Here is a 25,220-nt window from a genome sequence, read left to right as displayed (position 1 = left end):
TTGTGAATAGCCAACCTTCAGAAATGAAAATGAGGCAAGGCCCATTCTGGGGTGTCCCAAAAGGATCCCCAGAGCTTTGAGTGGATGGGGACTGGGGAGGGGGTGGGGTGGGGGGAGAACTGCTAGAGGTACATCTCAGTGAAATCTGTTTGACAAAGAAGTGATTCTCTTTCCAGCTGGGATAACAGTTTTTTCCTGGTGATGGAACAGTGTCTCTGCTACCTCTTTGTGCAGAACTCTCTGCAATGGAATAGCAGATTAGGCTAGCCACAGGTGGGTATTGCACAGGCATTTCAAAGGTGCTTTGATATTTGCTATCCATTTCTGGAGGCAATGAATCCCCACTGGGTAGCACCAAGCCTAACCACTCCATTTATTTGCTATTCTGGATAGCGAGAGGGTTTTGAAGCAGTCTGTGAAGCCAATTCTTTAGTGAGATTCTCCCCAGTATTTCCCCCCTCTGAGAACGTGATCCAAGTAGCATGCAGGAAGGGCTATATGTTGCTACTTCAGCTTTACTAAGTAGTCCATACCAGTGGTGTGCAGTGACATTTTTTCATATGGGAACAGTTAGGGCCAGAGGTGCCAGCTGGCGATGGTGCTGGCGGGGGGCGATGTCATGCACGTGAACATCACACCTTCCTCCCTAAGCTGGGCAGAAGCTTCCTGGACTTTGGGAAGGAGGCACCAGGCTTTAATATTTTAATACTCTGGACATTTAGGGGACTAGCCTAATCCCCCTAGTCCATTGACTGCATGGCTCTGGTCCATACCCTTTCAGTCCTCAGGCAGTAAGACTTGCATGAATCAGGAAGGTGACCATACACCCAAGAGGCCATGTGGAAAAAATCAGGTCTAGCAAGACAATGTTATCAGGACCATGGTGTTAGCAGCAAACATTACTGTGTCTTGATCTCCCTTCCCCTTAGCACTGCTCATGGAGGTAGACACATAATGCTGTAGGGAGACAAGATTTGTCCAGATCACTAAACTGGAATAATATTTTTAGAACCTACAACAAAATAGAAGTTATATATGAAGCATGAAGTGTCCACTCCCACTGCTTGTTAGGAAGGTGAGCACACACTCTGCTTTCCATATCCTTATGCATAAGCACCTGTGACTCACCTTACAGGTTTTCCTTTTCTCTTAACAGGGACTTCTCTTTAAAGTTTCACTGCTCTTCTCCTGTTTTCTCTATCTCTGATATTGCCTCTGAGTTGCGACTTTCTCCAGTGTTATTATTCCAAACCTGGGCTTTTGAAAATAGAAAATAAAGTGAGACTAATGGTATCTTCTTTTTGCAGTCTTCTCCCACACCATGCCACTGCTTGGCTGAGCATGCTTGTAGGGACATTTCGCTGAGCGACTCATCAGTGACCATAATGCACAGGAAGGTGCCCACTATTGCCCTGTGGCACTTCTAAAACAATTTTCTAAAGATCATTTAGTGTGTAAAAGCTATTTTCAATTTCGGTTCAGCAAGGAACAATTGCAAGAGGCAAAAAAAAAAAAATTGCATTCATGGGGAAAAGAAATCCATTATTTTATTGTGTGTGTTGGTTATTATTTATCTGCTTATGCACAGAGCATCACTCCTGCTGGGCTGTAATCTTAGACTATTGTGGCTTCTTTCTTCCTCTTGCATTTGACAAAAGACCTTTGCAGTTGCTGCAGTTTCGGCAATTGAATGTTTTGAAGGGCATCATAAACACAGCTAATCCCCTGCCGAGAAAAGCAGCTGGCCATCCCTGTAAACAGCTTTTGTTGGACCCAAGACTCAGGCATCTGTGCAAAACAGAGGGTACAGAGAAAGAATATTAACATGTATGAGTTGTTTGTTAGGTCATTGGACTGAAATGCTAAATACTGCAATTAAGTCATATTAAGTACTTATAACTCCAGCCCTAGTCAGCCACCACTCAATAAATGCAGCACTTGTCTTTCATGTCAAGCATGACAAAACGAAAGCATTTGTGGATTATGTTAATTATAAAGGGGCTGCCATGCCCCTTTCTGCAGCCTACCCATCAGTTTGGTGGCCTTAGAAACCAACTGGCAGCAAAACATACAAACAAACAAACCTGGTGGGAAGTGAGCTTTAGCCTACACTCTTGAAGTCACTATGCAGAGTCCCATAGGCATTACATCATTGCTGTGAGTCCAACTGCTCAACAGAGCTAGAATTGGGCAGAGGAGTGAGGCATGGGAGCAGAGGTTGCACAAGTTGTTACCCAAGTCTCTCTGTTTTTGGGGAAAGGCTACAACTTGGATGTCCTTAAGAATGAAAGGCCAAATGAAGAAACGATAAGGGGACCCTAGTGAGAATTTTTGTCAAATATAGGTAGGACCAGTGGAAGCTGGTGACCATAGGGGCTGGTAGAGCAGAAGCCAGGAAGGCCAACAGTAGATGAAGCCAGAGTCAACGATAGGAAGAGCAAACTAGCTCTAGCCCTCCCCCCCCATCTTTGTTGAGTTGTAGAAGCATTCCCACACTCTACATTCTCCTCATATGTATATGCATGGTGCTGGGGAATATATAAATAGAATCATACCAGGAAACGGCAGGAAAGTCCTCATGGCTTGCGAGGAGACCCTCCCTGGAGCCTGAAGAGGATGTCAGTGAGGGCAATGGAAGCCCCGAAGAGACCGGAGGCACAGTGGGGCTTTGCTTAGGCTGCTTGGCCTCCCTGCCTAACAGCTGACTCGTGGGATAGTGCAGCAGCAGCAGCCGCTTTCCTGCACATCCTGCAGCCTCCAGCTGGCCCCAGAGCTTCAATTCTAGTTGAAGAGAGAGTTGTGTAGAGAGACAGCAGGAGAAGGGGGGAAGAGGCATTCAGAGGCTTCTTAGAGGGTGCTCCCCCATTTTGCATTATTTCACTTATGCACACAGGGGCCCGGAACCTAAACCTCATGTAAGTGGGGGTGCCTGTACAAGGGCAACATTGGAACCAAGTGGGGGGATGCTAACAGCCAGTGCCACACCATGGGTTGGTTTTAAGTAAGAAGGCTGGCAGGTGTGAACTTGCTGAAAGATGACTGAGGTTGGTGTGGCACTGTCCCATTCCCCTTAAAGGATCAGCCTCCACTGAGCAGAACCTTGTCCTAAAGCCAGCTTAAGGGAGGGAACTTAACTCAAAAGTGGAGTGAGTATGTCTCTGAAATTTGGGGAGACTCTCATAAGAACACATGATTGTCTTTCACTAACGTGCTTGAGTTTATTGTCATCACACAAGTAGAATGTGAACTGTTGAGTTTCTTTTCTGAGTTTATACTGTCAGTTTGATTTATAATCTCATTTACTCACATATGGAATTTAAAGTTCATGTATTGCATGGTCATGCAAAGGATCATTAGTTTTGGATCTAAACCCAAGTAAATACATCTGAACCGACTACATAGTGCTTGTCCTTTTTTTACCCCTGCCTCTGGTTCTCTCTCCTTCCTCTGTTGTTTCCATTGTTTCCATTTAGATTATAAGCTCCTTGGGGTGTGGACCTGCCCTCTTGTACTACACAGAGCATGAACAATTGGTTGTCTTTTATAGCAATATCATGTCTCTCCAATCCCCTCTTTGAAAGAATGAGTGGTCTCCAGTTAAACAATAATGGCCAAAGTCTGGAGGGGAAAAATTGTTAAGTGGCTGGCCTTGAACAGAGCAGATGCAAAATGTCTTAAATACCAAACACGAAACTTCACCTGAGCTTTGAAGTTCAAGTTCTCCCAGTTTCCAACCACCAGAACACTGAAATTATTGCAGCTTTTGGAATCCAACCTTAAAATAAACAAATACATCAATTAATAATCCCGTCACTGATTTGAAAAGAACTGGGAATCTTTCTATTGAGGTAATAGCCTGCTGATCATACCGCAGAAGACAAGGGGAAGTACTGGGTCGCTATAACCATCATTTGCCAATATCCAGCTAAGAAGACTGGTGTGTACAAAGCTCTCCATGCCCCTTTCTTGTTAAACTCCTAATATCTGCTGGTAGGTCTGGAAACAGAAGTTGTTCACTGGGTGAGTAGGGCCTCTAAGGGTAGTCAATGTGATGCCATCCAGATGTTTGTTCCCATTATCCTACCTATTGGTCATGCTGATTGGGGCTGGTGACATCAGTTGTCCACAACAACTGGAGGGCACCATGTTGACTATCTTTGGTACAGACAAAACAGAGTTACATGGACCAATGATCTGATTCCAGCATATGCTACGATGCTGCCAAGCCATTCTGGATTGCTTTCAGTGGGATGCTCACTGAAATTCATATCCTGCATATCCTGATCCACATTCTGGCCAAGCTGGTTGAATGTTTTTTTGAAAAGTTACTATGGATGGATGGGAAGAGTATTTTCCTATCTTTGGAAAGAAAGAAAAATAAGTACATTGAAAATGACATTTCCCCCCAGCTTTTCTAGAATATAAATAGCTAATGATAGATGCAAGGACTGAGAGCATCAACCTGGTTAAGCAAAGTAGCCCAGCCTTTTGGGGCATTTCAGACTTTAATCTGTAATATTTGTAGCCTGGCAGAAGCTATATTTATTATAGAACTGGAATAAGCTTAAATATTTGAATTTGTTCCCCTTTCCCTGCTGCATACTCAGCCCTTCTTCTTAGCTGCTTGGCCACTTTTCCCTTATCAGAGGATTGTAGTAGGTTTATTATTTAGATTCCCTTGCCTTCTTTTCTGCCTTAAGTCACCCAATGAAGTGCATGCATAAAACAAACAAAGGAGAATGTATTTCTCTGAGACCCTGAAGGGAATGAACAAAATCAGCATTTAAATGGGAGATATTTAGAGGGCTTTAAAATAAAAGGGAAAGCCTTGGTTCCATAAAATGGTAATGTGCACCTAAAATAACATATTTACACATATTTAAATATCCACCTGTATTTAAGGAATAACTCTCTTCTAATAGCATTAGCCTCAATGGGAGAGTCAGGTGCAGCAAATTGTATAACATTTGTATTAGTTCCTGTAATTGAAAACACCAAGTGCCTGCATTCATTTATGGAATTCTTTGGCCTTATGCAGTGCTAGAGTGAGCAGCTATTCTAAGGCATGCCATTCCTTCCCCCTTATGTTTATTTGAATGTCCTTGCTAAGATAGAGTTACATAGAAATTAAATGTCATTTGATTCCCTCCCCACACCTGTCTTTTGGTGGAAACCACTTTTAGGAAAACTGGATGAGTTGCCCTACTTTCCATTATAAACGGGACTGACTTGTGTGATGGAAAAGTTTGTTTTTGATGGGCATGTTGGGTAAACAAGTGCTTTCTTTTCTTTCCCCTTGCCAGCAAACGGTTAACGAATGGCAGCTTATGATTGGCCAGGGTTCTGGGAGGGGGAGTTGAAAAGGAGAGGATTTTGAGAGACAGTTTGTAGGTTAGGATAGAGGTTGGGAGAGGAGAGAGAGTTGGTTCTGGGTAGAAACATCCACTTTGAGCAGACTTCCTCAACCTCGGCCCTCCAGATGTTTTGAGACTACAATTCCCGGCATCCCTGACCACTGGTCCTGCTAGGTAGGGATCATGGGAGTTGTAGGCCAAAAACATCTGGAGGGCCGAGGTTGAGAAAACTCGACTTTGAGGAATATGTCACAAGCTAGAGAAAGGAGACTCTGAGCTTAGTGTGAAGGACAGTGTGTGGTGTCCTGTAAGAGTAATTAGGCCAGGAATTAACTGGGAGACTGAGGCTGAGCCAGGAGAAGTAGAAGCTATGAGGATACAGTCTACTTAGGACTCATTCCAGTCAGGAGGGGAGAGATTCTTCTACAAAAAGAAAAGACTCCCAAACCAGTTAAGAGGGGTGTGGAGATCCCTTGGGTCTGTTACTTGGAGTACCTCAGTAGTAGGGTTGTCAAAGGGGTGTGTAACAGGGTGTGTGACAGGAAGTACCACCTTGTTTAAGAACCAGAGTATTAAGCGGCAACAGCTGTGCAAAACTGGGAAAGAACTGAAGTGAAATAACATTATAATCTGAAGTATTGTATGTTTTACTCACTTTGTGTCGTAAGCTTCCTTTATTTAATAAAACCATTCTTGTTTATTTGATCAAATCCTGCCTGAGACTCCAAATTATTAAGTTTTCCCTCACACAAGTCCCCCACAAGATAATCTGGGGTAGTTTGTAGGAATTTGTGGAACTGGTGTTCTCAGTGGTGGGTGCACTATATTTAGGTGAGAATGGGCCCAACGGCACCAGGGGGGAAAATGCTGTTGCGCAGTTGCAACTTGCCAGAGAGCAGTGTATGCAACTGTTTCATAAAATCCACAAAAATGTTCCACCTTATGCAGACAGCTCAGTTCATGGATGGTAATCCTGTTAGAATCAACTGTGAATGAGCCATTTGGTCCAAGTCTAGAAAACAGAAATAGAATTAGGATCACTTCATACTTTGCAGTATGCAATGGAAACAAAATGTTGCTGTGCTTTTTTGGGCAAAGGAGTTTTTGAGCTATTTTTGATGAAATTCGCCAAAATCTACACTTCTGATATGGGTTGTCCAGATTTCTTCTGGCATTTAAGCAATTTCTGTCCGGACACTGCTTCTAATGGCCGAATCCTGGCTATGTCCAGGAAATTCTGGACATATAACAGGCCTATTGTAAGCCCCTACAGAAGGGCAAGCAGGGCAAGGCCATTTATATTCACCAGACTCACACAAATCAAATCATGTGATCCGCCAGCTTCTACCTCATATGCTAGCTAATGCAAAGTGCCAAAAAAGGGCACCACGTAGCATATAGGTTACGTTCTGGCTTCCATGTGCATAGCTGAAATCGCATAAAGTGGGGACCATCCTCTAAAAAGCCTCCAAATGTCCGTTTTTTCCTGCTCTCCAGCTTTCTCTCCCACTGTCTCCCCCAATCCGGACCAAAATATCTGGAGTTGAAGCTCTGTTGCCAGCTGGAGGATGCATGGAAAAGCAGCAGCAGCTGCTGCGCTACCCTGTGCATCAGCTGTTAGGCAGGGAGGCTGAGCAGCCTAAACAAAGCCCCACTGTGCCTCACTTCTCTTCAGGGCTTCCTTTGCCCTCTCTGATGTCCTCTTTGGACTCTCCTGCCTTTTCTGGATTTGAATCCAATTATTTATTTCTTGGCGCTGCACGTATACGTGGTTGTGTGTGAGTTGATAGCTCATAAGGGCGGGGATGCCTGTACTACAGAAAACTGATGTTTCCAAGCTAAAAAGCTGTCAGGTTTTTGTCTTTGTGGCGTTTCAATTTTAATCGCAATGGGGAAATTGATGTTTTTGTATTATTAATCTATTCTGCATATGACAGTTTCAGTCAAAATGGACCAGAGTTTAGAATCGGCTTTGGCCTACTATTTAAAACAATCAAAACATTGCAAATTACCAAGCCCCCCCCCTCTCTCTCTGTGTGTGTGTCTGTTGAAATAATTCAGCTGCCTGGTAGAACCTACTATCAGAAAACCTCTCCCACTAATCAATCCTTGTTTCCCTCTTGGTAACTCCTGAGAGACCTCCAAGTAAATAAAGCTCTTTAATTAGTGATGTCCTCTCCACTGCAGTATGGGAATCAATGGCCCCAGCTCAGTCATTGTCAATGGTTTCTTCTTCTGCCTGCCTGCAGCGACTGTACCTTAAGGGCAAAGAGGAGGCCCTCGGCAGCAGCAGCAGCTGTTTACAGGCCACAAAGGGGCTGATTTGAAAGAATGTGCACTGCCTTGATTTCTTACCTCACCTTGAGGACAGGGTGACATGTGTGTGTATGCATACGCGTTTTTATAGTTTCAGCGGAGGTGAAAGAAGTCAGCCCTGTAAAAGAGATTGCGCAAAACTGCTTCTGTAAAGCGCTAGGAGGACACCTTTCATGAGAGCTGAAAGAGCTTTAAAAAAATTCTTTCTTTGATTGCTTTGGGGAAATTGGCACCAATTTAAATTGGTTAAATCTTTCACAATTCGAAACCACTCTTATGGCCCTTATTCTGATAAGAAATGTATCCTGGCAGAGGTTTATCAGTGTTGATAACGGTTTCTGCGGCTACAGGGAAATGTTGATACAGCACGAGCATCTCTCATCTTGACATTTACTCTTTTTTGCCAAATAGAAGGGAATATTGCAGGTTGGAAGTGTTTTACTGTAGCAGATTGTCTGCAAATACTATATGCCACAGTTTGAAAGCATGGCTTTGATGGTGTGTCTGCACACTTTTCATTATTCATTGCATTTTGGTGCACTGAGAAGCCAAACTTCCACCCTTCAATCCTGGGAATCCTGGGAATCCTGGGAACCCACTGCCAGCCAGTGTTGACAGCATTGCTTCCTCTGATTGTTTAGCAAGAACGATTGAGTTGCTAAGCATCCTTACCAACTTTGCTGCCTTATTTTGATGGCACTGTGATCTGTATGCAGCATATTCCTAGTATGCTACAGTGCCAAGCTAATAAGTAGATTTCCTATGCTTTAAAATAAACTGTGTTGTGTGTACAACTTTAATTATATGTTTTATTTGTGCAGATGGGAATAGAGCCAAAGCAAGGGTTTTTATTTGTTCAGTTATTTATTGGCTGATTAAAATTACCAAGGTTGTAATTTATATGCCTTATTAAAGCTCATATTTGGGCATGTTAGAGAAAAACAAATACTCCCCTATTCTTTCCCTGTTTTCATTTTCTGCTTAATGGCTTTGCACCTGGCTTATTTTTAATTTCCTTTTACATTAGGAGTGTTGGTCTCTCTCCCCTTTACATTAATCAGTGGCTGGAAAGAAGTGTGAAATTCCTGTGCAAAAGTGCCTTAATAAACTATTCCTGCCAGTCCTTTAAAAATGACTAAGCTCTTTGTGGTTTGGCATGAATCTATCTTTAAAAAAACAAACCCAAAAAACAAAACCCAAGAAGGCAAGCATACCAAACCAATGTGTTCTAAATTGGAATTTGTTAAAAAGGAGACAGACTAGAGCCTTGGACCAGGATGATCTGATAGGTAAAGGGTTACTCCCCCACAATGACTTGGATCTAGTTTTCTAAAGTAGCATGGGAATAAAACACAATTTAAATCGTATACTGTGTATTTCTTCCTACATAGTCTTTTTTTCCAGAGCTGTAACCTCTAGGTGTGAATTTGTGTTTCTATTTGTTTTCTCTTTTTATATTGTCTTAATTTGTTGGGTGTTATATATGTAAATACAGGACACGGGTAGCGCTGTGGTCTAAACCACAGAGCCTAGGGTTTGCTGATCAGAAGGTCAGCGGTTCGAATCCCTGCAATGGAGTGAGCTCCCGTTGCTCGGTCCCAGCTCCTGCCAACCTAGCAGTTCAAAAGCACGTCAAAGTGCAAGTAGATAAATAGGTACCATTCTGGCGGAAAGGTAAACGGCGTTTCCGTGCACTGCTCTGGTTCGCCAGAAGCAGCTTAGTCATGCTGGCCACACGACCTGGAAGCTGTCTGTGGACAAACGCTGGCTCCCTTGGCCAGTAAAGCGAGATGAGTGCCGCAACCCCAGAGTCGTCCATGACTGGACCTAATGGTCAGGGGTCCCTTTACCTTTCTTTATATATGTAAATATAAACATTATATATGAATGAGAGAGAGACTGAGATCAGGAGTTAATGTTCAGCTTGGGTTTCAGAAGATCAAATGCCTGAGAAATTATAAAATATAATTGGTGCCATACTTTAGCATAACAATTTAGTATACTGCACAGTGTTTATTTAGAATGGGATTCTTAAAAGTCCCTAAGCAGTCAGGTAGTTTTGTCAAGCATCACTAGGAGAAAAGCACAGTCTAGCAATAAGCAAAAACTATAGCATTATGCAAAGGTATACACCCTACCTCCCCCAAAATGAACACAACCCTTCATGGAATGTGCTGAGACTCATGTAGAACACAGTTTTCATAATATTCTGGGCTCCCTGGATAGGCCTCAGAAACGGAGTGTGATATTTGCATAGTGGTAATGGAGGAGAACATGAATATGTTGTGATGGAGAGGAAGATCTTAAGCCTGGAGTTACTCGACTGTCAAAAGGAATCAAGAACCAAAAAATCAGGGGCAGTCCATCCCATTCAGCCACCTAAGGTGAAACAGGGATTACTGCCTCCTGCCACCATGCTGCTCGCCCCCCCCCCATGCTGCCACCAGGACATTCCACAAAGCAGTGCTGCTTGGCTTCTCCGCCCAATGGCATCAAAGACAAGTGGCAACACAGCATGCCAGAATGCCTCCCTATCGGCAGTGAGAGGGGAGTGTTCTGACGGCAGTAGATGGCTCTACAAATAATAGTGCCAGACCTTCCATGGAGGCAATTTGAGAGAGCAAGAGTGGGCAGTGAGGGCAGCCATAGAGCTGCCTGACATAAGAGGGGTCAAACCAAAGAAAAGAATAGCAGCCTCATACCCTTCCTTCCTTCCTTCCTTCCTTCCTTCCTTCTCTTCTCTTCTCTTCTCTTCTCTTCTCTTCTCTTCTCTTCTCTTCTCTTCTCCTTCTCCTTCTCCTTCTCCTTCTCCTTCTCCTTCTCCTTCTCCTTCTCCTTCTCCTTCTCCTTATGTTCTTTCCCAATCCTCTTTTTCTCTTATTTCCTACAATTCAATGGAGTGGAGACAAGCGAGGACAAATTTTCCCTGCTGCACACATTGCCAGGTACAAAACTGCAGGTGCCACAAATGTATTGTGGTCTTACCTGCAACCACCATGCATGTCATCTGGTTGCACCTGCTGCCACAGCTAAGTAGGAACCACAAGGAAAGGCACTAGTGTACCAGGCAAAATTTCTGTGATAAGATGAAAGGATTGTAAATGAAATATGAGGGAAAGGAAAGCCCAAAGGTGTGAGATTTGGGCAGTTGTGTGTGAAAATGTGTAGGAAATTGATCCTTAGCAAACAGATAACTTACTGGGCTGTCTTTCCTATTGTTCTGTAAACACACTGCTCTGGAATCAGACAGGTAGCACTTTTACGTCTTATATTTGTAGGGAACATGCAAAACAGGAAGATCATGGGTCAAATCACTAACATCTACGTAAATTCCACATACTTTTATGACATCCTGACAATTTATACCAATTTTCTCCCTCTCTAAAACATAGGGTTCTGTTATGTTATTATTGAAAATAAAGTTTGATTCCTGGTCATTATGAAAGGCTGGACTCCTGGAGCTTTTTTCTCCCTTAGGACCTTGATCTTACAGGTCTTGATTTGTGGGAAGACGAGAGAATTGAGAAAGGAAAATAGTGAGATTTAGGCAAGAGTCTTTATTTTTTGTGTGTATGTTCCTATGCAGAAAATTGCACAACAATAGTGCTGGATGTAATTGCAGAGGAGTGTTTTGCAACTGTCCAGATTAGGTTGATTTCGGTGTGCTTTTATGTGTGCCTTCAGTTCTGTCACTGACACCCCTGCAAGGAAAGTCAGGGCAGCAAATATAAGAGAGTGCTAGGAGCAATCCAGCTAATGGGAAATTCACTGAGTAAAATGTTCTTCTTTTGAAGTATGCTGACATCTCATATTCTCCCTCCTTCCCTCCCACCCTCCCTCTCCTCTCTCTTCTCTCCCTTAATCCAAATTTGTTTATCCACCAACATAAACAGGTGCTTGGGGAAAGGTTTTGCCATTTGCTTAACCTCCTCCCACCAAAGCTGTGATTTCAGCACAGATTTGCAAAGTGCCTGCTGAGCTGCCTTTGTTTGTGTTATCTGTTCCTTTGCACACACCCCTTTCATTGCATTGCCCAGCCCAGCCCTCCCTCTTTTTCTTTCTTTCCACTTAATTTCTGCTTAGATATGTAGTGTGCTTCTCAGCTTCTTAGTCCTCAATTCCAACTGAAAAGTCTGTGTAGCTGCATTTACTCATCCCTTCGCAGTATTCATTTCCTCTTCCTCTTTTTTCCCACCCCGCTCACCACACACAATCAAAATATAGATTGTAAGCTCCTTGAGTTTGGACCCTGTTATCTGCTTGGGTTATGTACTCTGTTCCCTGACAGTCCTCTGAAAATAGGGATAATGCACCATCATTTATCACATACTAGTCCAGTGATGCAAAAAATTAACTAACTTCGTCCCGCAGTCATTTTTTTACTCCAAATTGGAGAGTGTTCTGGCTGTTGATGCCTTTTGGGTGTAAATTTGCACTTGTTTACTAATCCCACTGTCCAGTTGACTTCAGTAGGACTTAGGATAATTGCTGTTGTTTAGTCGTTTAGTTGTGTCCGACTCTTCGTGACCCCATGGACCAGAGCACGCCAGGCACTCCTGTCTTCCACTGCCTCCCGCAGTTTGGTCAAACTCATGCTGGTAGCTTTGAGAACACTGTCCAACCATCTCGTCCTCTGTGGTGCCCTTCATAATTACCGTAATGACAAACCCCAGAACTTGGGATTGCCTCCAAACCTGTGCCAAAGGAACAGCTAACGGCACAACTAGACCCTTAAGGAAAGTAATTGGGAAGAGAAAGATTGGGAAGGGGTAGACAGCCCTTAAATTGGACTTGCTGGACTGAGGACACACATCTAGGGCCAATTTGCCAGGGCTTGCCAAAAGCAGATTTCAGCACAGGGCAGTGTCAGTGCACAAGTAGCTCTGTACAGGCTTGATAGCATCCCTGCTTTACTAACTGTCTCTGGTTTGGCCCTTGCACTGGTCTCCTGGAGAGTGCTGAGTGGTCATGGATAAGGTTTAAATCTCCTTAGCTTTATCAATGCAACATCATACTGTGACTTAGGATTATTCTCCAGACATGCATGCTTTGTTTCCCCTTGTAAAAATCATCCTTCACATGAAAACATTATTACTGAGGATGAGAAGGCCATTAATACTGATTAGAAGAAGCAATGGCATTTCCTTCAACATAATTAAAGTTGCAGGCTGAGCTCTACCATGTCAAAGACTGTAGAACACTTTACTAGGATTTGTCATTGGTATAGTATATGTTGAGGGAGAGCAACGGAGGAGCAGCTGGTGAAAGTTTGTGGGGTGATATCTTGGCTGACGCGGAAGGCTGTATCTCAGCCTTCACCAAGGCTTTTGGTTGTCAGCAGTATTCCACCAAAGTTGCAGAGTCTACCGAAGAGATTGCATTGTCCTGGTACAGATGAGGACTATGGGGAAAGAGACCTTTTGTAAATTGTCCCTTGTCCCTGATGTGGATGGTTGGTCAAGTCAGCTCTGTGATAGCTTTGGTTGTGCTGGGTCAATTCCTTCATGGGATCACCCTCCACGTTAACCTAAGGAGACAGGTCTGAGGATGAAAGCTCGCTCTTGGCAATTCTCCTTATAAAGCTGCCTGAAACTATTCCCAGCCACCCCTCCATTCTCAAGCTTCCCTGTATCACATTCCTTCTGAGATCCAGGTATTTCCACGGTTTCTACAACATCCTCTTGACTGTTCCCTACAACAGTCTCCTTCCTCTGCAACAATTCATTTCCTAGAGTGGCAGCAGAGCCAATGGATGGAGTGAACATGTTGCTTCTGGAAACTCACCCTGTGCCCTTTTAAAAACTGGAAATGAATGTTAAAAGCCCCTTTCCATGTGGTTTTATTATTATTATTTAGGATACACTGTTGACTGGAGGTCCTGAGTATTAGCTCTTGCTCTATTTCACATCTCTTAAAGTGTGCTAGCATCTTGTGCTTAAAAGTAACAGAGCCTTAACTTTATAGCCATGTAATTGATGGTGATAGCAAACAAATAAAAAAGGCTATTCTGGGTTTATTTGGTGCAGTCCTTCAAGGGGCTGAATCTTCCAAGTGTTGCAGGCTACAACCCTAAACTTGCTTGCTAGGGAGTAAGCGCCAGCAGGACTTAGTTCTGAATAAACACACATTGGATTCTGCTGCTAGTATATTTCCATAGATTTGTTGTGCATTGCATGAATGTAAACTAGGCAACCTCAGTTGTGAGAAAGAGTCAAATAGAAAATTCTGAATAGTAACCAGCAGCCACCAAGAGATTTTTCATAGGGCTGCTTACAACCCCCAGAACAAAACACATCATTGTGGGACGTGTGGCAAAAAAATGATAAAAATAAATGGAGTATTTGTTTAGGAAATGAAAACACAGCAGTAAAAGATGCTGAGAAGCTATTTAGTGCCGCACATTACTTCTTCATCACTTGATTATTTTAGTTTCATTTCTATTTACATACCCAGTTGATTCTTTTGCATCTGGATTGTGCACAATTCTTTCAATAATGTACGGTTCAGTGGCTATAATTACAGGATTGTTAAAGTTCACATTTTACTATTCATCTTGTTATCTCCAGTAATGGAAGGTTAGAATAAATGCACATAATTACACGGTTGGTCCTAAATTATTTTTTATATTGCTCTCACCGGGACACACTTGAAAAGCAAAATTTATTCTCAGTGATTTCCCTCCCCACCCCCCCCTTCACAGTGGTAATATACTTGCAGTGAAAAAAATCATCTTCCCTTTTCTGCTTCCCAGAGTTCAGGTAAATAAAGCATCTGCAGTATATGCGGCACATCTACTTTAGAAAAAACACACGCAACTGCCCAAGTTCTTTGATAAGAACAAACTGCTGGCACGTTCTCTGATTGATGCTGAATTGAAAAATGTGTGGAGTGAGGGGTACATGCCGTCTCCTCTCAACTGTGCCCAAGGATGCAGCCTGCATACTTTGCCCAATGGGTCTTAGCAGGACTCACTGAAAATTTGCCCTCTCTGTGTAGTTCCTGTTATCTGCATAGCCCTGCCCTGAGTTGAGGTCATACTAGAATCAGGGCAGCCAATGGGATGCCCTCCAGATGTTATGGGTCCCATCTCCTATCGGCCCCCAAAAGTATGACCAATTGTCAGGGGTTGGTCAGTGTGGCTACTTCTGTACCAGAATGTGATGGATCTTGTGGAACTGTCCTTTATAGAAATTTTTGTTTGTTTGTTTTTTTTAAAGCTAGCTTATGGATTCATCAAGTCCAGAATTGCTCCTGTGCTAAATGCACTGAACACAGCGGGCAGGGGGAAGTAATCAAGATAGTCATGACCCAGTTTTGTTCCCTCTGAACATTTACCAAATGTTTGCAGATGGCTAGTGTTTGCTTTGGTTGGGTGCAGTTTTCAAGGCTTTGGACAGAAGACCTTTTAATGTCCCCTTGCTGGAGACATTTTAAACAAAAGATAGGTGGGAATCTCTGAGCCTATTGATATAAATATAAATAAATAAAGGAGGAAAATGGGGAGCTGTATTTTATGGGTGCAGTGCTTACCATGTCAAAGTGTCTTCTTCACAGTGTCTGTAAAAAAAGTATCCATAGTCTTTGAGTTCTCTGCCATTTGTGTGTTGCATTAGAACACTCATAAAGGACTTGCAACACAATGAAAACATAACACAATGCAGTGGAAGCATTAATTATACCTAAATAAAGTTAAAGCAGTCAGAAATCTACAGATCGGATTTTCAAATGTTGGGAGAATTGCCCCTATGACCCAGGACTGAGGCTGTCCAGAGTCTACACTTTAGGATCAACTGCTCCCATAAGAAATATACTTTGCTTTGACCCAAGAATAAGTGAAATTTGGTGAAGTTGTACAATGCTACTTGGCCAAATAGCACAACCAGTAGTGTTGTTATTTCCTCCTTCTGTTGGGAGATTCATGGCAGAAAAAAGAAATAACTTCTTCACACAGTGCAATAGTTAGACAACGAAATTTACTCGCACAAGAAGTAGGGATGACCACCAACTTGAATGGCTTTAAAAGAGGACTGGACAAATTTGTGGAGGAGAAGGTCATCAATGGCTACTAGCTACAGTGGCTATGTTCTACCTCCACTGTGAGAGACAATATGCCTGCATACCAGTTGCTGGAATCACTAGTGGGCAGAGAGCTGATTTACTCATTGCCCTGTTTTGAGGCTTCTGGTTGGCTGCTGGAATAGATGGGCCATTGGCCTGATCCAGCAGGCTCTTCTGATGCTCTTAAAAAGAAATGAAGAACATATGATAAATAAGATAAGATAGAAGAGATAAGCGCATATTTTTCATCTGCCCCAGTGATGAAAATTGCTTCTGCGAGGCCACAGCTGTCTCGGTAGAGGGCCAGGTCACACATGTTCTCCATGTAAATACTTCCCTAGAACAGATTGCATAGAAAACAGTCTAAATGTCTGAAACAGCTTTTTTGTGGAAATTTGAACACTCCATCTGTTGCTCCATTCTGGTCTCCCTGTTTTCATTGGCTAAATCTGCAGTGGGACTAGTTGATCAATGCAGCAAGATTATTCAGGCAATGGCGGTTGCTCAAGAGGTAAACTGGTTTCAACATAAAGGCCTTTTATGGTTGTAAGCCATATGGGTCATCCACCCTCCCCAAAGGAAAAGCTTATTACTTATCATTAGAAAGGTGGGATGGGGGGAGAGAGAGATCCTGAATAATGGAGAGCTCAAGCTGTACTGCATACAGGAGGAGGAAAGGAATGCACAAGGGCAGGAAAAATAAGCAACACAAACTGTGCATGTGTGTGTGGGTTTTATTGTATAACCACAGAGCTTGCAAGCATAATGACTGAGATGCTACTTGGGGATGCTTGTGTGCTACACAGTAGCTGCAATGGAATGATAGGACTGTTGCACACCGTTGAAGATGTAATTAGCACAACTCGGCTCTGCCTGCTTTTCAGAACCGTTGGGATGTATGTTGAATGAATGGCTGCCCAGGAGAGATGAATGGTTTATAAGAATTAGGAGTAGCCTGACCCAGAGGATGATCTTGTTTGACAGAGAAAGAAAATCCTTGCAAGAAGCTGTGGCTCCCACCCATGCCTCTGTAACACACTGCATCTGGCTTTGCTGTTTTCACTGGTTTCAATGAATCTGGCATCACACAAGTGGATATATTATACCCACAGCCCAGTAAGGACAAGTTGAGCATATGAAGCTGCCTTATTCCAAGTCAAACCATTGGTCCACCCAGCCCACCATTGCCTGTTCTCAGTAATATCAGCTCTCCAGAGTGAGATCCTTTTAATTAGATATAACAAGGATGGGACTTGGGGCTATCTGCATACAAGAACATAGGAAGAACCTGCTGGATCAGGCCGAAGACCCGTCTAGTCCAGCATCCTGTTCTTGCAGTGGCCAATCAGATGCCCCAAAGGGAAACCAGCACACAGGATTTCAAGCACATGTGCACTTCCTTCCTCTGATTTCCAGCAATTGCTATTCAGAAACATTGCTGCTTCCACCTGAAGGGGTAGAGAACAGACGCCATGGCTAGTAGCCTTTGATAGTTCTCTCTTCCACCAGAGGGCACGCTACCACCAGACTGTAGCCACTCCTCATGAAATGCCATATTGAAGCTGTTGTCCACCAAACCAGGCCATTAGTCCACTGCACGTTTTGGGGCAGAGAAGGCTGTATTCCCGCTTTCCTACTTGGTTATGTAGGAAATTGAAACTGGGGTGTTCTATGTACAAGGCATGTGCTCTACATCTGGTTCAGCTGAAATTGCAGCTCCTGCTCATTCTGGCACTGGAGTTAGCTATGCTCTTCCCTTTCAAATCAGACATCTTGTTTCAGCTCCAAAGTCCCCGATGAAACAGCGCATTGAAAATGCAGCAACAAACACTCTTGTTTGTTGTACCTTGTGCCTACATCTTTTGTCCCTTCCTGACCTCTGTTTATCTTATCTGTCTAATTATCATTCTACATAGGATGTCGCTCCTGTTGTATCCATGGCTTGCACAGTGCTTTTGCTCAATCTAGTTCTCGAAGCCCTTCACTTGACCCCTCCTTTCACAAGCGCCTTGCTTTCTGATTAATGAGGCCTGGGTGGTTATGGTCCTGCAGCGCTTGAGTGGCAGAGTACAGGAGGGAAGAAAAGAAGCAAAAGAAAACTAGCAGAAAGTGTGCTCTGACTTCAAGCCTCGGTCTGTCTGCCAGAAGTCAAGTTGCTGCTAAAGAGTCTTGCTACACAGCTGCCGCATGCAATGCTCATTCTGTTCCATGTTAAAAGGACACATGGACTTGAGCTTCTCTAGCAGCATACAGACCATATCAGACACATACTACCTTGTAAGATTTCTCCAAGAACCTGGCAAAGGAAAATGAAAGTTTCACAGCTCTCCAAAGGTAGAAGCATCTGCTTTTACACTTGGTTGGATATTAGGAGTGGATTCTGGATTATTTGTTGGTTCTGCTGATACTGCCCAGCTTGGTTTTGTACAGTGGTGAACCTAGCTCTTATTATATGTTAGCATCTTTGACTTTTGTTGAAGATAAAAGAGCTTATGTCATTATGAAGAGTGCCAACTTGGGCTTCCAAAAAACAATGAGCTGTTGGACATAGCCAAGAAACTGTAATTATGAAATGTGATTGCACCTATTATAGGCAAATTCTTTGTTGGCTTTCAGTTCAGGATGCCATTTAGCCACCACCAATTATATCAGAGAGACACAAATGGCTTGATTTTGTTGGACAAGAAGGCAGAGTGTGTTGCTTATGTTAAATGTAAATAGTAAATAATAGTCTGTGTTTCCAGACAGAGAATAATACAGATAACCGTAGTGTTTCTGTTACTAGTACTACAATGGATCAGGGCACCAAATAGCTGTATCAGGTGTTCCAAAAAATGTAATGGCAGAAGTCCTATTTTCTAACAAGGTTTCTTCCTTTATTAAGGTGGTGGCATTGTGCTATCAGCTGCCTAGTATTCTTTCCTGCTTTTGACAACACTGGTTTTTAGTGAATGCACACATTGGAACCATTCAGACATTAGGTGGACTTTGCCCTGATGCTAACTTGAGATATCAGCAGGGTTACACTGGCTTAATTTGATTTATGTAAATTTGCTGCTATTCTTTTTTGCTGGTCAAAGTGAACTAAATGAATCAAGCACATTATGGAACAAGGGGTTGTGATCCAAAGCAAACTACTTGTTCTACTGGCAGTTTCCCTAATCTAGACTAAGTGGTTTGAGAACTGTAGATTTAATGAATGACTTAAAGATGATGATGCAACATACTTTTAGTTTCCCCTTTTATGCTTGACAAAATAGGTACAGCACTTCATAAGCGAAGCATCTATATATAAAAAACAACAACATGGTATAGTTTTGATTTAATGGACATTAATTAACTGAATAATAATTGTGGTACTGTAAACATTAGGAGTGAATAGCTACAAGAGAACCACTCATGATCCTAATTGTTTCTTCTGTGATAACAACATACAGGACCTTCAATTTGACCCTTTGGTTAATGGAGAAGAATAGGAAAACTCAGAGACAGAGGTTTGGTGTGAGCTTATTTACAGTCCTGCCTGAAAAATCTAAATTGCATTCTTCCCTACTCACCAATTCAAAACTCCTCCTTTCCTGTGCACTTCAACTCACAGGGGCTGACCTCTTCCTTTAAAGCCTCTTTCAGTATGGCACTAGGCATGAACTTTGTGTGTAGGCTTCTCAGAGCTGCATTCTGCTATCATTTACGACATTGAAGCTCTATTTCCTGAGGTTGTCAACACCTCATCTTGCTCATATTAAGTATAATTCTGCAGACACAGTAGTCTCAGAATTACATTTCATTTCTGATACAGGCTAGTCAAGCTTTATTTCCCCGCCCCCCTTCCCAATGAGCAAGCCGTGTATTGTCTCATCAGAGAGCATAATTATATTAACTTAATGCTGAACAAAACCTTCATATACACTTCCGGTTGACCTTCCTCCTCGCAACAGAAGAAAATGAGTTTTGCAGACTGGGCGGGTGGCGGGGTGGCAGGGATGTTGGTGTTCATAAAATATGAAACTGAAGCTCTGACAGTGTTGGGTTTCCTGCTGGAACTCAAAATTTAATCAGCTGCAATCTTTTAGAGGTGGCAGAGACATGGCAACTTCTACAATTTAAGGAGCTAACATAGGCCGAGGAGGAGCCCCAGAGTTACAGTGCAAAAATAATTAACTGTTGTTCTCATTTGCATTCGGATGGTACATTCCCATTATTGCAAGCAGTGAGTGAATCACTCCTTACAAGCCCATTTTTACAGCATGTTTCTACCTGGGAGGTCAGGATTCTAATGTATTTTCCTGCATTAGCGTGACAGTTACTTCCATGGTAATAGCCCAGGTGCACATCACTGTGCCAGCCTGTGTACAGGATGTCTTTTGCTGAAATAAAAAAAGGCTACTCTCTCTTGCAGCATCTGAATGAACCTGACAACATTTGTGGGAACCAGCTACAGGATTATAACTTAATAGTTCAGCGATGTCATTTTTTAAAAAATGTCACAGGTGTCAGTTCTGGCACTAACCATTTTCTCTTCTTTAAACTGGGTAAATTTAGTGCTCCCGAAAGTGAAAACCTGATGACACCCATTAGAGAAAAGTGCTGTAGGGGAAAGTTGGTGCATAGACCTCCCACACATGCTGCTCTTCCGACTTCTTATTCTTGATCCTGTGGCAGCAGCCCTTTCTCTCATTTACAACAGCTGTGCAAGGTGGGAGGCAATGGCCCTGATCTATCTACTCTTTCTAATTCCAGTCGTAAACAAGGGGAAAGATGTTAATTATAACTCACTTATTCCTCTGGTTTCATTGGGACTTAGGCTGCATACCTAAACACACCAAGGAGTAAGCCCCACAGGACGCAGCAAGACTTACGTCTGAGTAAATATGAATAGAATCGTACTATTAGTCATGACTCATCTTACAGGATCAGGGCCATTGCCTTCCCCTAGACTACTCAGGGAACTGAACAGTGTTTCAGACTTGGGCTTCCACTGGTTTAACATCAACTTTTCTGCCTACTGCACCCAGAGGAGAGAAGCTGTGCGTGTCTGATTGTGAAAATAGAAGCTTGCATCACATCTCCCATGTAAGGAAACGCTCATGCGTCTTAAAGCCAAATCTGTGTGTTTCCACGCATTCCAAGAGTAAATGGGAAATTGCAGGAGATCCTGCCCTCTAGTGCTGGTTTATTCATGTCAGCGTATAGTTGTCATGGTTTTTGTGCTGGTAACAACAGTGGCACTCTCCTTTCGATAATATGGCTTGGAGACCTTTGCAGCTCCATTATTCTCCAAGCCTTGCATGGCAAATAAATAAGTCAGGAGGCACTATAGTGAAACCCATCACTAACTTGAATCTGAAGCCTCAAAATGGAAAAAATATATATGAAAAAATGAAGAAGTAGTAGTAATGAACTTTTCCTTAAGTTATTGTAGAACAGGCCCATGCTGAGCTCAGAGGTTCTGTTGTTAAGTTATAAAGCACAGGCTTTTTGGAGATCATCGCTTGGTTGGAAAGGAAAGGTTCTGGTGCTACCACAGCTCACTGGATTGCATAGTGTTGGCAGGTTTCTGGTGATAAATCTAGTTTTCCCTTTCTGTTTTCCCCACACAGATACATTTCCCCACACAGATACATTTGTGCTTAAAGTGGCTCACAGTAAACAAGCAGTCTACAAGAACAGTAAAAAATCATAACACATAACGGATGCTGTAATATTACAGCAACATAACAATGTCAGTTCAACACAAGTAACAACTCCTTTTTAAAGAACCATCATCTTAAATATCCTTCGTTAGCTTCTGTTTCTACCACAAATTACTTGTGTCCCTCTACTTTTTGTTCTGTCTCATCTGCATTGTAATTTTGCATACATGAATTCCCCTTTCTATACCTAGATTTCCTTGAAAGGTGAGGGTGGTGCTGTTTCCCCTCCTTTTTATTTAGCAACTTTGAGATCTATATGGAAATGCATAGCTGCAAGATGGAGAAGCCACTATCCTAGACAAGACTAGAAGTTCACATTTTCTTTTCCATAGCATAGAGAAAAACAGTAGAATTAATTTTCTTATCTCTCTGAGCGATCAGTGAGGCTGGGGTGGGGGGGTGGATAATGCCTATACTGCTCAACACTTGTCCTTATACACTAATGAAGCCTTGCTGTTCATCAGCTGATAAGACTGGATTGTCACCCAGTGTAATCCATGTCTAGATAAATGTAATATGTTATGGATTTGTTCCTTGCTTAACACTCATTTCCATACCGGTGTTTTCATTTAGTCTCTCCCTCGCTCACTTTCTCAGGTTAAGATTGCAAAAATTATACTGGAACTTCATCATGATAATCTAAAATATCTCCCACCTTCAAACTCTGAAAAGTATTGGTAACAGGGATTTGTTTTAGAAATATTGACTTTCCATTGGTGGGGATCAGGTATATAGTCAAATATATCTCCTAAGTTTGTGTGCTGTGAGCATGCTTCTGTAGTCTTGTCCAGAGAGCAAGCTGTTGAAAAAGTAGAATGAGAAGGATGCAGATTTCATATGTTACTGCCTCAGTTATTTGGATTTTCTGGTTTCAGTGGGCCCATAGAGACGACCAAACTACCATGGTGGGCACACACTCTGTCTAATTGTCTCTCTCTCCCTTCGCCCACACTCCTTCCTCTTCATTTTACCCTCACAACATGCCTGTCACCCAGTGAACGTCATGGCTAAGCAAGGTTTTGAAAGCTGGTTTCCAAGGTCCTGCACCACACTGGCTCTCACACTTGTTTAAATGAAGTTCACTGAGTCACCTTGGCCACCCACTATTTCTCTGCCTGACTTACCTCACAAGCTAGTTGTGAGAATACAGTGGAACAGGGTGCAAAGCCACATACGACACCTTGAACTCATTTAAGCTGCAAGTTAATAAGTGCAACTTAGTAAAGAAACCTGTATCCACACCTTGTGCAAGAAGAACAAATGAACTACAAAGTGCCATAATATTTTGGTTTTCCAACAAGCCTTCCAGTATGGTTGACATTGATCCTACTGCCACCTACAGAAGAAAGCAACATTTAATGGATGAGTGGACCAGATACCTGAACTGAACCTGAGTTTAACCAAGTTCATATGCAAAAGCTCCCAGGAGCTGTAGAAGAGAGGCTAACATGAATGTTTTAACCACTGAGCTTTGGCCGATTGTTCAATGCAAGCTCCTTACAGAGAAGTGGCCATTAAGTCTGCAGCGGCAGCACCTACCTTGCAACATGGTAATGTTCTAACCATCCCCAGTCTCATCTCTTGAGGGCAGCCAATTAATCTTCTACACAGGTGGGCATCCCACTCACCCTGACAACATTATCATCTCAGGATGAAGTCATTGTCCCCAAGTTCAAAGCACAAACACACATAAATCAATCACTGGTGGAAACTCACTGTCCATCCTGGAGCTGACACGGAAAGGCTGACAGTTCAGCAGAAAGAGAGAGAAAGTGTGTGTGTTTCAGGTGAGGATTTCAAATGACTGGAGCCTATTTATGGTGAGTGCTGCTGAACCACAAAATGAAACTATGCCAATCAGCACTTTTGCATTCCCGAAGGGCCAAGAAGTGGAAGTAGAGAAGGCAAACAGCACTTGTGTGGGGACATGTGGTAAATGATTGTAAAATTATCATCTGTAACCCGCCATATTCAGGAAGAGAATTATGTTTTAATAGCAAAGAAGAGGGACACATGACCAACATCTGACTACATCATGATATTTTATTCAAGTGCTGCTTTATATTTCATTGTAACCTCTTCATTTCCCGAAAGCTTTCTAATTTCTGGCTTCTGTGGGTGGTGGTGGTAGTTTTACTCCATATCTATCTATTCTAGATGGCCGGGCTATAGATTCCACTGGAGCTGAATTTCGCTCCACCTGCAAAAATAGCTTGCTTAAGCTCAGCTGATCCCTCTAGATCCCTCAAAGCAAATCACCACCTTCCATTGTCATCCCAACTTAGTCGGGGCAGGGAGCAACAGAGTGACAAGACCAGAAGCCCTAGGAATAGCAAAGGAAGCTACTCTCCTCATGCTAGGACAGAGAGCCTATAATGTAGCAAGGGGTGTTGTGTTTTCCAATCAGTTACTCTTTCAAAGCTCTGGCATCCCAGGATTCAGATGGTGCTTAGCATCCCAAGATGGAAGATCTGCAAAAAATCAAGTCTAGGGTAAAAAAAAAAGAAAACACAGTCCACCCATTTGCTGTAACTCAAGTTTTCTAGAACGTTAGCACAGTGACTCATACAGGACTGGCCCAGGACATTTTTCTGCAGGTTAGTGCCGCCTTTCCATTCTATGTATAGAAATCACATGAGATCTCACGGGCATGCAAGATCTTACCCCAACTGGGTGAGATCTTGCCTGAAATTGTGGCAGGGCAAGAGGAGAAATGGAACTGGTGGAAACAGGTGTGGCAGTGGCAGGGCAGGGCAGGGCAGGGAAAAGCAGTATTGCCCATTTCACCTCAAGTGATGAAACAGGAAGCACTGCCCCTGGGTTGCGGTCTCAATCCTGTCTTGGATGGAATCCCAGGCCCTCTCTGTTTGAAGTGTGAGAAGAATTATTTTATTTCAACCTATGAATGTGTTGCTCACTTCACAAAATGTGATGGTGAAGGCATTGGACTTTTGTGCTTGCTTGGCATTGCTCAAGACAATCGTAGCTATCACTCCTTTTTATTTCTTAATTGGTTAATGTTTGTGAACATAAAGTGCCCCATAAGTACTAAGTATTATCACCGGCACTAAAACTCACTATAAAATTTAAAAGCAGGGAAAAGTCAAACATGCGCATTAAATAGCAGCGGCAAAGCAATCGCTAACGCATCATTGATTTATTTCAATGCATATGGAAGCCTATAGCACTTGCATTGAACTAGTCATGATCTAGATGAGCTGGGCAACAATGTGGTATTTTATCTTTGAGGCAGCAGCAACCAAAAGAGAGGTGGCTTATTGAATCTTCTTGTACACTGAGAAGAACAATACCAGTTACCTGATAGTGTCTAGATGGGATGATCCAACATCAGTTATTACAGAAACTTTAAGATCATTTAACATACCTAGAGGTGACAAAGGTTGTGTCCTAATGCTCTGATTCCTACCTACAATCTGGTGCTAGGGTTGGCACTTTGTTGTGTATTCATTCTCATTCAGTCTTGAATTTGGCAGAGCGGGATTTAGAAATGATTTATTTTTGCATACAGTTATTGAACCATACAACACATACAAAAATGGTACCTCTGGTTAAGAACTTAATTCATTCTGGAGGTCTGTTCTTAACCTGAAACTGTTAACCTGAAGCACCACTTTAGCTAATGGGGCCTCCTGCTGCTGCCGCGCAGCTGCTGCACAATTTCTGTTCTCATCCTGAAGCAAAGTTCTTAACCCGAGGTAATATTTCTGGGTTAGCGGAGTCTGTAACCTGAAGCGTATGTAACCTGAGGTACCACTGTACTAGATAGTGCCCCAAAATG

General features: G+C 42.7%; 1 protein-coding gene and 1 long non-coding RNA gene across 34 annotated transcripts in view; one reads left to right on the top strand and one right to left on the bottom strand.

Moving 5' to 3' along the window:
• Positions 1-25,220, top strand: part of NRXN3 (neurexin 3) — a 1,209,742-nt gene that overhangs the window by 831,536 nt on the left and 352,986 nt on the right. The gene's annotated exons all lie outside the window — the stretch shown is intronic.
• LOC310707283 lies at positions 1,576-23,247 on the bottom strand. Its single transcript, XR_014526416.1, has 3 exons — positions 23,138-23,247; positions 22,664-22,757; positions 1,576-1,788 (listed from the first exon to the last, which is right to left on the bottom strand). It is a non-coding gene; the product is annotated as an uncharacterized lncRNA (long non-coding RNA).

The sequence above is a fragment of the Podarcis liolepis genome (genome assembly GCF_965112155.1).
Source record: "Podarcis liolepis genome assembly, chromosome: 1".
In the NCBI taxonomy this organism is placed as follows: domain Eukaryota; kingdom Metazoa; phylum Chordata; class Lepidosauria; order Squamata; family Lacertidae; genus Podarcis; species Podarcis liolepis.
Note: the sequence above shows the minus strand (reverse complement) of the source record. Positions and strands in the feature narration are given on the sequence as shown.